General features: G+C 40.1%; 1 protein-coding gene across 1 annotated transcript in view; it reads left to right on the forward strand.

Moving 5' to 3' along the window:
• GYG1 (glycogenin 1) overlaps positions 1 to 13,654 on the forward strand; it is a 75,679-nt gene that overhangs the window by 16,606 nt on the left and 45,419 nt on the right. The gene's annotated exons all lie outside the window — the stretch shown is intronic.

Here is a 13,654-nt window from a genome sequence, read left to right on the forward strand (position 1 = left end):
TCTCTAATGAGGGTACATTTTAGCAATGTCTGTGAACCTGCAAGAACTTTAGGGGAGAGTAATATTTTCATGTTTAGTGTATTGGTTGAAATTTTCAGTTTTCAAATTAGGAAGGTAAAATAAATTTGGGGAGAGGCAAGGTAGGGACTGAGAGTGAGGAAGCAAGTCAGGTGGATAGCTGGGGGCAGAAAGTTCAGGATGGAGAAACTGGCAAGTAGAAAGGCCTTGAGGTGGGATTTTGCAGGCCTTGATCAAGGAGCAGCAAGGATATCTGTGTGGCTGGACAAAGTGAGCAAGTGGGATGAAGGGTAGGGCACGGTTCTCGGTTCTTATTCCCCTCCAGCATGGAAACTACAGATGCCTTTTACTCCTCCAACCTTTTCCTTGCTTCATCCCACTATATTTGGTTATCTTTTCTAAAGGATGATTCTCTAAAATCACCCTCTCCCCGCTCTCCCACCGGAATGCAGGCTCCATTCGCTTTATGCCTGGATTACTGAAGAGCATCCTAACTGGCCTTCCAAACCCGTGCAGCAGCATCTATTGCTCTAATCACTTTAAGCTTCCAGATTAATCTTCCTAGAGCATTGCTTTCATCAAATCTTTTCCTCCCTTGCATAAAAATGGCTTAGCATTACCTATAGGACAAAGCTCCTTAGCGTACCCTTCCTCCATTCCTGCCTCAATCTGGCCTCAACTCCATCACTCTGTGTCTCTGTTCCCACCTTCCCAACTCCAGCGACCTCCCCCACCATCATGCCGTATACTGGGTGTCCTCACTCTCAAGCCTTGAAGCCCAGCCGAAGACCCACTGTAGCCCCTCCCAAAAAGATTGTCTCCTCTCTTGAACAGCTGGCACACTAAGTCGCAGATATATCTCCAATTTACTGCCTAATGTACAGCACTTATAAGGCTCAGAGCTTTCTTCCTTATCCTAGCTCACCGGTTATACTAAATTCGTTGAGGCCGGGAACCAGGTCTCTACATCCTATACATCATTTGAGTGTCATGTATTTACAAGCCATTCTTTATATTATATGTGGTCAATAAATACTAACACAGAAAAAATTCTAGGTTGTTAGGCATTGAATTGGGGGAAAAAACGAAATAAAATGATCGTATTATGTCAGTGAAGCCATCCTTTTTCTGCAGACAAAAGGGGCTATTCGATGCAAGGTCATTTTCCCTGTCATTCGGAGGAAGGTAGCCCAGCAGCATGGTCTCCGACATCTTATTTTGTTCACCCCTATATTCAGTAACTAGCTACCTAAGTAATCAGATATCTTACATATTTATTTTAAGCACTGAGTATACGTAACTACAAACTTTCTAGGGAAATGCTATCAACGTGACTGAATAAAATGTAGAAACTGTGCACAGCGATGTGGACTTCTAGGAGGGAATGGTAACAGATCTGAAGAGCTTTATAAAAGTTAAAAGATACATTTCTTCAGTCTTCAGTACCAATATCAATAGGTGGGCAACAGCAATATTTTTTTCCTACACAGAAAGCTCACATGGGTGCCAGTAAAAACATAGGCAAAGTTCATAAATCTTGCATTGTTACGGAGAAAATATAAAATCTCATTTGTGAATCAAAACGTTTCTAACAAGAAACCAAAGTAAAAATTCCTTCCACCTTTGAATGTCTGATGGCCTTGCACACAGTTGCCCGGCAGAACTGAACTGTCTGGACAATATTTTATGTGTGTTCTTTGAAATTAGCACCTGCTAGAGTCTTTGAAGTCCTATCTTTCAAAATCATAATAACCATAATTAGGTTTAAAATAAAGGATGCAAGAATTCTGTATTCAATTCATATTTCATCTGGTTTCGGCAAGATGAAGCCCTTGAAGGGACGGGTGGGTGTGTAGGTGGCTGGGCGGGGCTGGGTGGCAAATCATTAACTTTGCCCTTTCTCTTACCTTGATTCCTGGAAAGCCAGGCTGCTCTGGTTACACCCCCTCTATGAAGGCTCAGGACAAGACTTGCTCATGATGACAGTAGGCAAAGGCCTTTCCTGACAGGAGATGCAGCGGCCCGTGTACCCTCTGGGTCTTTCCACTAGCTGAAGCCTCGAATTCCTTCGTTATTGGATAATTTGTACAGCTTTCTTCCTTCTCCGTGAGCCCGCAGGAATTCTAAGGAAAGATAATACTTCAAGCTGTCTTGTATATCTTAGGGCAAAGGTTGAAATTCTAGGCTTACAGGGCCAGGCAGGGCTAGGAGGGGACGGAAGCGAACAGCTCCAGTGAGCCCCGGCAACATGGCCCACCTTCCTCCTGCCAAGTCTGCTGACGTTCCCGAAGAAGCCCAAAAGCCACTTTTATATGTGAAATCCACCCCTTCCCTTTTTCTAATGTTGACAACTAACTATGGCTTGTTAAAACACCTTATAGACCAGGGGCAGGCGGGTGGCTCCGTCATTTAAGCGTCGGACTCTTAAACTCAGCTCAGGTCACTATCTCACAGTTCATGGGTTTGCTCCCCGTGTCGGGCTCCGTGCTGACATCATGGAGTCTGCTTGGTATTCTCTCTCTCCTCTCCCTCTCTGCCCCTCCCCTGCTCGTGTGCTCTCTAACTCTCAACATAAATAAACATTCAAAAAAAAAACAAAACTGTACAAACCAGACCAAATCCAGCTGCAGGCCAGCAGTGAAACTTGTTCGCAAGCTCGTCTCAGTACAGCGTGTGGGCGAAGGGTGGGTAAGAGTCAGTATCCACCTGGTGGACAAAGGCAAGAGGGAGGGGCAGAGCTTCAGAGAGAATGCAAAGGTCTGGTGGGTTGAGCAGCTTTGCCAAAAATGTGCTCTGCAGCAGTTTGCATGGGAGCCCGTCACCGGGAGGGAAGGGATCACACAAGGAGCCTCTGGTGGCAGCCTTCGCCACAGCCCCTTCGCCCTGAAGGCCCCTTCGCCCACAGCCTCTCTGCCTCTACTCCACCCTTCGTTCAGGCCCACCTTATGCCATTCCTGGGCACATTAAAAAATATATAAATTATGGCGTTGCCAATATAAAGTCAAATATGAACCAGGTTAGAGTATACTCATTTTTTTTCTTCTGATTTTAAAAGAAATTTACATTTTTTTCTCGGGCCTTAGGCCCGGGCTTACAGCTCTTAAAAGATAAAGGTGGTCCTGCCTCCAGCGCAGCAGTGCTTGGCTTAAATGCCAGGTGAAAACTCTTGGTTATTAGCTACTGGTGCGTGTCACTGTAAAAATGACAAATCAGTAGTCACGTTACGAGGCAGCTACGTTGCTGTGGACATAAGCATAGGCCATAAAAATGGAGTGCGTGTGTTCAAATCCCAGCCTTGCCATTTGTAATTTAAGTGACATCAGGCAAGTCATCTGCCCTCTCTGTGCCTTGATCTCCTTATCCATGAAGGAAGAATAACAATACCTCTCTGGGGATCACCGTGAGGATTAAATGGGTTAGTATATGTAAAAAGCTTAGAAAGTCACCTGGCAAAAGGAAGAAACAAACGTTAGGTATTATTTTGTTCTGTTGTGTTCCCACAACTGACTGGCTTTATGGTTCTGAATGTTGATGAAATTACTGCATTAACATGTAAAAACTCTTGAAGAACCAAGCATTCTCTGGTCACGAAGGCAATAGCTTTATCTAGATTCCCTAAAGGTAACAACTCTATAAAATTCGAGAGGTAGATGAATATCTATGCAGGCTTGGCTTGGCTAATTTTTCATTTTATTTTGTGTTCTTTCTTTCCCGATTTCCCCCATTTGTCTCTAAAAGAAGTTCAAAGTGGAGACTTGAACTTAGAAACTTATCCATGGATTGTGTTTTATACCCTGAAGAGATATGGTCTTTCAATAAATATGCCTTGCATTTATCAAGTGCCTAGCAGCCTTCGAAGCACTCAAACATTATACAATGTTATGCACTTGAATTAGCTAAAAACAAGAGGGAATTTTAGAAAATTTCATGACACTGGGAGGACCCAGAGTGCCGATCTCCCTCATTGTCCTGGGGTAATCGTCAGCGGTGATTTCTGTTGTTATCCAGAGAGTCATAGAGTGAGCAGGAGTCTCTCAAGTTATCAGCCCATCCCTCATTTGCTAAACACACAGTTGTTTCCTCAAGGTCATGTTGGTGAGTCTCAAGCTCTTCATGTCTAGTCTTGCCATCTCTGTCATCATTTTGCATATGTTGCTTATTCTGAGTTCTTTTCTATGAATCCACCCATACCTGTAATGCTAGAATTGTTGCAGCTAAAGGCAGTTACAGACTTTTGTGCAGATTTTACATTTCTTTTGGTGGAAACAAAAAGTGGTGCTCAAAACTGCATGTTAAATGAATGAACAAAAGTCCTTTAAGCTGTCATTTCATGTTATCTTGTGATCATGGACTTCCTCAGCATTTTATAAAGCAGGAGGAGGAAATAGAGACCATCGTGCATTATCAGGTTCTCAGCCTACATGTACTCCATATGGTTCATAGCCACATGTGCCATGAAGCATTTCTATTTCCAAATATTTATAGATATATTAAAATGAGTGTTGTTTGATTGCAGAAGAGCTGGCAACAATGTATCCACAGCCACATAATTTGGTGATTCCTGAAGATAAGAATAAGGGAGGTCATGTGGAATTATGAGCTATGCTGAGCCTGCATGCCTTGCTCTCTCTACATAATCTATTTTTAACTGCTCAAAACTACAAAATATATATGTGTGTGTGTGTGTGTGTATATATATATATATATATATATATATTCTCATCTCATCTGAAAGAATGACTCAGCTTTATTTTTTAAAGTTTATTTAATATTTATTTTGAGAGCGAGAAAGAGCACAAGCAGGTGAGTGGCAGGAAGAGTGGGAGAAACAGAATCCCAAGCAGGCTCTACACCATCAGCACAGAGCCTGATGTGGGGCTTGAACTCACGAACTGGGAAATCATGACTGGAGCTGAGATCAAGAGTTAGATGCTTAACTGACTGAGCCACCCAGGTGCCCTAGGAATGGCACAGCTTTAAATCTCTTACACCAGCCAAGAAAAAAAATGCAGCTTTCAAGACACAGCTTTATTGTAGTCTAATAGTTCCCTTTCTAAAAAAAAAAAAAATCAACAAAAATCTCTTGCACATTTGCAGAATACTTTAAAATCAGCAATTCCTCCCAATAGTATTGTTAACTCACTTTGTAGTGAAGGTGCTAAAGAAAGTTTGAGACACATTATGGACTTTTTATAACTCACATTCTATTCAGTTGTTGGGTCCAGTGAGCCATGCTGTGTTCCTAATGTTCAAATAGATGTCCGAATCTTTCTTTGGGCCAAAATAAACCAATTGGTTGCATCAGAAATAGCTGCTTTGTTAAAAACCAGAGTCATTTATAAACAGAATGGTCGTTTCCTTATAGCAAAAGAACAAAACCCGTTACTAACCTATGCTCACATATGATGTTCAGCTCTGTGGGCCAAATGCAATTCCCGAACATAAGCCACGTCAGCATTAAGTGCTGGATACAGGCTAATATATGGGCTCTTTTTAACTGGACTATTAAGTCCATTAACATTTAATGAAACAATTTTACCTTTACCCACAAAAACACTCACAATGCCTTTCCATCAACTCCCTAAAGGCAAAACAACATAAATTTAAAAGAAAAAGAACTGTGAAGCTTTGCTCAGTGCAGATGATTTCCATAGGACAGGTTAAGTCCTGAATTTCTGTCTCAGTGCAGTCCATATTTGATTTTTACTACAAAGATAAACTCAAACTGGCAATTACCCTTTGCTAACCTTACCAAATAATCTCAGCGTGAAAACACTGGCATTTTTCTTACTAGAGTGTAATCTATATAGAATTAACTGAAGTAATTTCACAAAGAGTCTTAGTAATCCATTTCACATTTATGCTATGAAGCATTATCTTTAAAACTATCATGTTAGTTATTTTCCCTTTACAACAGTCTCAAAGTAAAATTATATTCACTTTGGCTTGAATGATGAAGAGCTAGAAACCAAAGTCCTTTACAGAGATGCACTGTCACATTGACACAGAGAGATATATGTGGAATGCAGGTAACTCAGATTGTCTGGTCATTTGTGCTTTTTTTCCCCATTACCTTCAACACGTACAGGCACTAGTTTAAACTTATTTTTGTTCTGAACCTATGTCTCCATATTCTTATAAATAATATTCCCAAGGCCTATTTTGAAACTTCTAACGTGGAGAGAAGAGAAATTAGTCCCCTTATTAAGCTTTTTAAAAAAATTATTAACATATTCTTATTCATGTTTCTTAGCGTGATGCACTAGCTGGACAATTCTATAGATTTAACGACTCCATATCCACTCCTCCAAATCTGACGCCTTTGGAAACAGCTCTCCCTCAGTTAAAAAAAAAAAAAAAATCAACTACAAGCATCCATGACTCCTAGTCATGTTTTTGGCAAACTTATTTAATAATCTAATGATTTAAAAATACATCATATTTTTTTAAACATCTGTCTTGAAAGACCTCACATAGCAGCTTCAGGGATTTGAATACCTTTGAGAAACCTGAACATCTAAAGGAGTTAGTGGGACTGATGCAGTCAAGGCACTGAACATTTGACATGGCAGTTGTAGAACTTGTAAATGTACCACAGTAGGAAGCAGCTTTCCATGGACTTCAAAGAAAACGGCAGTTAATTATCTAGCTTTCAGGAGCGATGTGGACTTTACCGTGACAGCTGTTAGGCGAGGACACATGGGCATCTCCACAACCGAACATCAGCTCGTGTCATTGTTTGGCTTGGATCTCATTGGAAAGAAATGCTTAAGGTCTCAGCTTGGTTCAATTCAAATTAGTCTAAGAGTTTTCCCAGATGGTTTCTCAGCACAAGCTTATTTCTCACCCCCAGAGCCTGTGCCTCACCATCACCTCAGATCTGCAGTCGACATGCTGTTTGCATATGCTCAGGCTCCATTTTTAATGCCATGCATGGGATATATCCATTTGAACTTTCTCCTCCCTGTTTTTATTGTGAATTCAACCTGGGAGTCTTGTAACTTTGGAGAGAAAAGAAATGCTGCTGCTTTTTAATCTCTCTCTCTCTCTCCGTCTCCCCTGCTCCCTTCCTCTCATCCACCCTCCTCACTTTTTTCACCAACAGAGAAGATTGGCTGTTTCTACCTGGTGCATGACCGGTGGGGTGTCTTGGGGCGTTCTTCGTGGCGGGCCAAATATAGTGGGCCCAACTATTATTTGGCTTTCATGAATCCTAGCATGGCCTGGCTTGTCCACAGTTTCCCAGAGCATCAGCTCCATTATGGAGCCGGTCAGCCTTCATATCAGCCATGACAAATGCCCAGAATAACCAAGTTCATTCTTGGCTTCTCCTAACACCACCTCCCAGTGGAGCATTGTGGTCACAACTGTGCACTTTGCTGCATCTAGCACTATTTTTGGATCCAGAACTCATCCTTCTTGAACAATGTCAGGTCGTCCATAAACACAGGGGATGTGCCCTCAAGGAAAGAAGGCGAAAAGAAAGTAAAAGAACATATTCCTTTGATTAGACCTGCTGGAGATAGGGAAGGATGAAATTTGAAGGGGAAAAAGTGAGGGGCAGGGTTATAGGGTTCAGAAAACTGATTAGAAAAAAAGTTGAGAGAAGGAAAACTTCTCAAAAAAAAGAAAAAAAATGAAGTGCCGAACTGTTTGATATCATCTGAACTAACTTCTTCCTTTTCAGAAAAATGTCTGGCTTTAAGTACTCTAAGTTAGTGAGGTCTTGCTGTTAAACTTAGAAAGTAAAAAGTAGAAAGAAAAAAAAACCACTTGAACAAAAATCCCTAGCAATTGCTGATCTCTCATTGCCATTCACTTCAATCAGCCCCATACTGTTTCGTGACATGTCCAAAGTCCCAAATGAGGCCTTGCTGATTTCAAGCAGTCGGTAATATATGTGCAATATATGCAGATTCATCTTCTGGGGACTCCAAAAACCCGGACTCTTCTAGTCCCTCCACCTCCAGGAAACAAATATCAAATGCTTTCATCTTTCTAGTAGGAAAAATGTTTTCAAGCTGCTTGTAAAATGTGCGGTGTGAGTGATTTGACAAAAATATTATACAAATTTATTAATTACCTTTAAACATGTTTCTTTGCAGTTTTCAGCCCATCTTAGATTAAGTGCTGAGCAGAAACTGGCTTTGTTTCTTGCCGCCAAATTACACAAGATGCATAAATCTTTAATGTTCTTGGTTTCCTTTAGTGACTCTGCTTTCTTATAAAAGTGCCCAAATACCTCTGAAACGCATGCAGGATAAATTCCCAAGATGCCAGGCTTCGGGCCAAAGCACACAAAGGTGATAGGCTGCAGCTGCTTCCTTCTTCCTAAGGAAAATGGTGCAAAGATGCGAGGCACTGGATACTTGACAAACGTGTGATTGCCAAGTGTTCAGGTTCTGTCTTCTAAGGAGATGCTGAGTAGACCATGTTAAAGCAAACTGCTTTATGTGGAGAGTACATAGTTAATTAAACCTATGTTTGCTAGTCTAAATAAGGCAATGTGTGATCAGTGAATCATAAAAGCTGAGAATGGGAATGTACTTTAAAAATCATATGGCCTTGGAGTGCCTAGGGAACTCAGTTAAGTATCCAACTCTTGGTTTTAGCTCAGGTCGCGATCTCACGGTTTCATGAGTTTGAGCCCCACGTTGGGCTCTGCACTGGCAGTGTGGAGCCTACTTGAGATTCTCTCTCTCCTTCTCTCTGCCCCTCCCCAACTCGTGCTGTCTCTGTCCCTCTCAAATAAATAAATAAAACTTTAAAAAAATTATGTAATCCAGAGATCTAATCCAAGAATACCTGCTATAATACTCCTACCAAGTAATCATATGGTTTTTTTAAAAGTTTATTTATTTCCTGACAGAGAGAGAGAGACAGAGAAAGTGCACATGAGCGTGAGCTAGGGAGGGGCAGAGAGAGAGGGAGACACAGAATCCGAAGCAGTCTCCAGACTCTGAGCTGTCAGCACAGAGCCTGACACGGGCCTCGAACTCATGAACTGTGAGATCATGACCTGGGCTGAAGTCGGACACAACCGACTGCACCACCCAGGTGCCCCCCAAGTAATCATATGTGTGAACAACTCTGGAGCAGAGCATCTACTTTGTGTTAAAATAGTCTATACACATACACACAATTGTAATTCATATCAGACAAATGGATAATCTCTATAACATGGAGGGCTACTACATAATAGCTCTGACAGTGAAGAGCCTGCTTGGGATTCTCTCTCTCTCTGCTCCTCTCCTGCTAGTGTTTCTCTCTCTCTAAATAAATAAATAAACATAAAAAGAAATAAACACAGATATGCTAAACTTCACTCATCAAATCAAAACCACATTGAAGTACAGCTTTTCAGGGGCACCTGAATGGCTCAGTCGGTTGAGCGACTGACTTCAGCTCAGGTCATGATCTCACGGTTTGTGGGTTCGAGCCCCACGTAGGGCTCTGTGCTGACAGCGTGGAGCCTGAAGCCTGCTTCTGATTCTGTGTCTCCCTCTCTCTCTGCCTCTCCCCCACTCATGCTCTGTCTCTTTCCGTCTCAGAAATAAATAAACATTAAGAAAGCAAATTAAGAAAAAAAAGAGAGAATAGCATTAGAAATACAACTTTTCAAATATCTCATATATTCCTGCTAGGAGTATAAATTTGTACAACCCCTATAGAGTAAAATTTAGTAATTAAAATAACAAATCTATATACATGCTTTTATTCACTATTTCAACTTTTAGGAATTTTTACACAGGCAAAATGATCTATTTATATAGGTAATCACTGAAGTATTGTTAGTGGTAACAAAAGATGTGGAAATAACCTAAATACTCATTAACAAAGACCCAGTTAAATAAACTATAGTATACCCATGCAATGGAGTACTATGCAGCTGTAAGTAACAATACTACTAATAAGGCATCTCTTAATGTTCATAATAGAAAGTTCATCAAACTTTATTGTTAAAAGTTACCCTCAGGAAACTAGAAATGCAGACCTTCCTCAACTTGATAATGAGCCACCATAAAATAAATAAATAAATACATAAAAAACAAAAACAAAAAAAACCCTAACATCATAGTTAGTGGTGAGAAACTTGAAGCTTTCCCACTAAGATCAGGAAGAATACAAAGATGTTCCCTCTTACCACTGCTTTTCAACATCACACTGGATATCCTAGCTGATGCAAGAAGACAGTAAAAGGAAATAAGAGGTATACATATTGGGAAGAAAGAAAGAAAACTGTTCACAGATGACGTGATCATCTATGTACAAAATCTGAAACAATTGACCAAAAAAAAAAAAATACTCTTGGAGCTAATAAGCAATTATAGACAAACTGCAGGATTCAAGGTTAATATACAAAAATTTACCACTTTCCCATATACCATCAGTGAACAAATGGAATTTGCTTAAAACACATGGCTATTTACTTCAGCATCCCCCCAAATGAAATACTTAAGTATAAATCTAACAAAGTATGTACAAGATTTATATGAGGCAAACAATAAAATTCTAGTAGAAGATATCAAAGAAGAACTAAATAAATGGAGAGATATTCCATGTTCATGGGTAAGAAGACTCAATATCATCAAGATGTAGGTTCTTTTCAACTTGATTTATACATTCAAAAGAATCCCAGTCAAAATTCCAGGAAGTTATTTTGTGGATATTACCAAACTGGTTATAAATTTTATATGGAGAGAGGCGCCTGGGTGGCTCAGTCAGTTGAGCATTCGACTTCGGCTCAGGTCATGATCTCACAGTCCGTGGGTTCAAGCCCCACGTCAGGCTCTGTGCTGACAGCTCAGAGCCTGGAGCCTGCTTCATATTCTGTGTCTCCTTCACTCTCTGCCCCTCCCTCACTCATGCTCTGTCTCTCTCTGTCTCAAAAATAAATAAACATTAAAAAAAATTTCTTTTTAATTTTATATGGAGAGGCAAAAGACCCAAATAACAAACTCAAGACTAAAGAAGAGCAAAGTTGCAATACTAACACTACCTGACTTCAAGACTTACTATTAAGTTACAAAAATCAAGACAATGTGGTATTACAAAAGAATAGACCAATAGATCAATGGAGGAGAATAAAAAGCCCGGAAGTAGACCCACACAAATATAATCAATTTATGTTTGGCAAAGGGGCAAATGCACTACAATGGAAAAAAATTCATCTTTTCAACAATTGGTGCCAGATCAACTGGATATTCACATGCGAGACTAGGCACAGATTTTACACCTTTTACAAACATTAACTCAAAGTGGGTCATGGACCTAAATGTAAAACACCAAACTATAGAACTCCTAGAAAATAGCATAGAAGAAAATTTGGATGGCCTTGGGTTTGGCAATAACTTTTTAAATATAACACAAAAGGCACAGTCCACAAAAGAAAGAATTAATAAGCTAGACTTCATTAAAATTAAAATTTTCTGCTCTGTGAAAGACCCTATCAAGAGAATAAAAAGATAAGCCACAGACTGGAAGAAAATACTCGCAAAAGACTTATCTGATAAAAGACTGTTGCCCAAAATATACAAAGAACACTTTGAAATAATACACAAAGAAATAATAATTAGGGAAGTGCAAATTAAAACAATGAGATGCCACTACACATCTATTAGAATAGCCAAAATCTAGAACACTGACAACAACAACTACTGGTGAGCATGCGGAGCAACAAGAACCCTCACCCATTCCTAATGGGGATACAAAATGGCACATACAGTTTTGAAGACAGTTTGGCAATTTCTACAGAACTCAACACATTCTTACCATATATCCAGCAGTTATGCTCTTCAGAGTTTTTTTATATTAAATATAATTTATTGTCAAATTGGTTTCCATACAACACCCAGTGCTCATCCCAACAGGTGCCCTCCTCAATGCCCATCACCCACTTTCCCCTCTCCCCCATTCCCCACCAACCCTCAGTTTGTTCTCAGTATTTAAGAGTCTCTTACGGTTTGCTTCCCTCCCGCTCTGTAACTTTTTTCTCCCCTTCCCCTCCCCCATGGTCTTCTGTTAAGTTTCTCAGGATCCACATATGAGTGAAAACACATGGTATCGGTCTTTCTCTGCCTGACTTATTTCACGTAGCATAATACCCTCCAGTTCCATCCATGTTGCTACAAACGGCCAGATTTCATTCTTTCTCATTGCCAAGTAGTATTCCATTGTATATGTAATATGATCTTTAGTGTTTACCCAAAGGAACTGAAAACGTAGCACGTGGCTGTTTATGGCAGCTTTATTCATAATTGCCAAAACTTGGAAGCAGCCAAGATGTCCTTCAGGAGGTGAATGGACAGATAATCTGTGGTACATCCACACAATGGAATATTATTCAGCACTAAAAAGAAATGGGCTATCAAGCCTTTCATGAAAAGACGTGAAGGAATCTTCTATGCATATTACTGAGTGAAAAAAGCCAATCTAAAAGATGAGTGGTTGCCAGGGTGAGGAGGAAGGGAGGGATGAATAGGCAGACACAGAGGAACTTCAGAGCACTGAAACTATTGTGTACAATACTGCAATGCTGGATACTTGTCATTATACATATGTCTAAACCCAGGGGATGCACAACACCAAGACTAAATCTTAATGTAAACTATGGACTTTGGATGATAATGATATGTCAGTGGAGGTTCACTGATCGTAACTAACACGGCATTATGGCGTGGGATGGTGATGGGGGGAGATTGTGCGTGTGTGAGGACAGGGGGGTATATGGCAACTCTGTACTTTCTGTTCAGTTTTCCTGTGACCCTACAACCACTCTAAAAATAAATTTTGTTAGTTAAAAAAAAACATACCACATAACAAGATGTATAAGATGTTCCCTTCACGTAAACTGGGGGAAGGGATTACCTATATATTCACTTTTCTGATGCATGAAATGGTTACCTGTGGGGAGTAGCACAGGAGTTGGAGGAAGACTTTTTACCATACACCTTTTTATACTTATTTTTGAATGATTAAAAAAATTATTCAAAAAATTAAAATGATTAAAAATGTATGAAAACAGTCTATCCTATCCCTGTGTTACAGTCAGTTAAAAAAAAATCTCAGCATTGAAATACTGCCTCAAACAGTTAACTCTTTTCATATTTTTTTAACAGACCATCACACAGTGATCTATTTATTCTAACCCTAAAAATTTGGGCCCAATTTTCAATCTTCTTGAAACCAATAAAAGTGTAAAGAAAATCTTATAAAATCTCCAAAAGAGAAAAATCAGATCTTAAAAGAATGTGGATTCTTGTATGACCCTCCACCATTTTTTTTAATTTATTATTTTTTTAATGTGTATTTATTTCTGAGAGAGAGAAAGAGAGATACAGAGCACAAGCAGGAGAGGGGCAGAGAGAGGAGACACAGAACCCGAAGCAGGCTCCAGGCTCTGAGCTGTCAGCACAGAGCCCGATGCAGGGCTCGAACCCACAAACCATGAGATCGTGACCTGAGCCGAAGTCGGACACTTAACCTACTGAGCCACTCAGGTGCCCCTCCACCATTTTTTTCTTATTTAAACTTTACCTTAAACATCAACTATGAGTCTTGATGATTTATCTGCTGTTTAAGGTCTTAACTGTAAAGCCTCCAGTCCAAAAGATTCTGTAGGCAGGGAACATGTTGT

The sequence above is a fragment of the Prionailurus viverrinus genome, chromosome C2 (assembly GCF_022837055.1).
Source record: "Prionailurus viverrinus isolate Anna chromosome C2, UM_Priviv_1.0, whole genome shotgun sequence".
Taxonomy (NCBI): domain Eukaryota; kingdom Metazoa; phylum Chordata; class Mammalia; order Carnivora; family Felidae; genus Prionailurus; species Prionailurus viverrinus.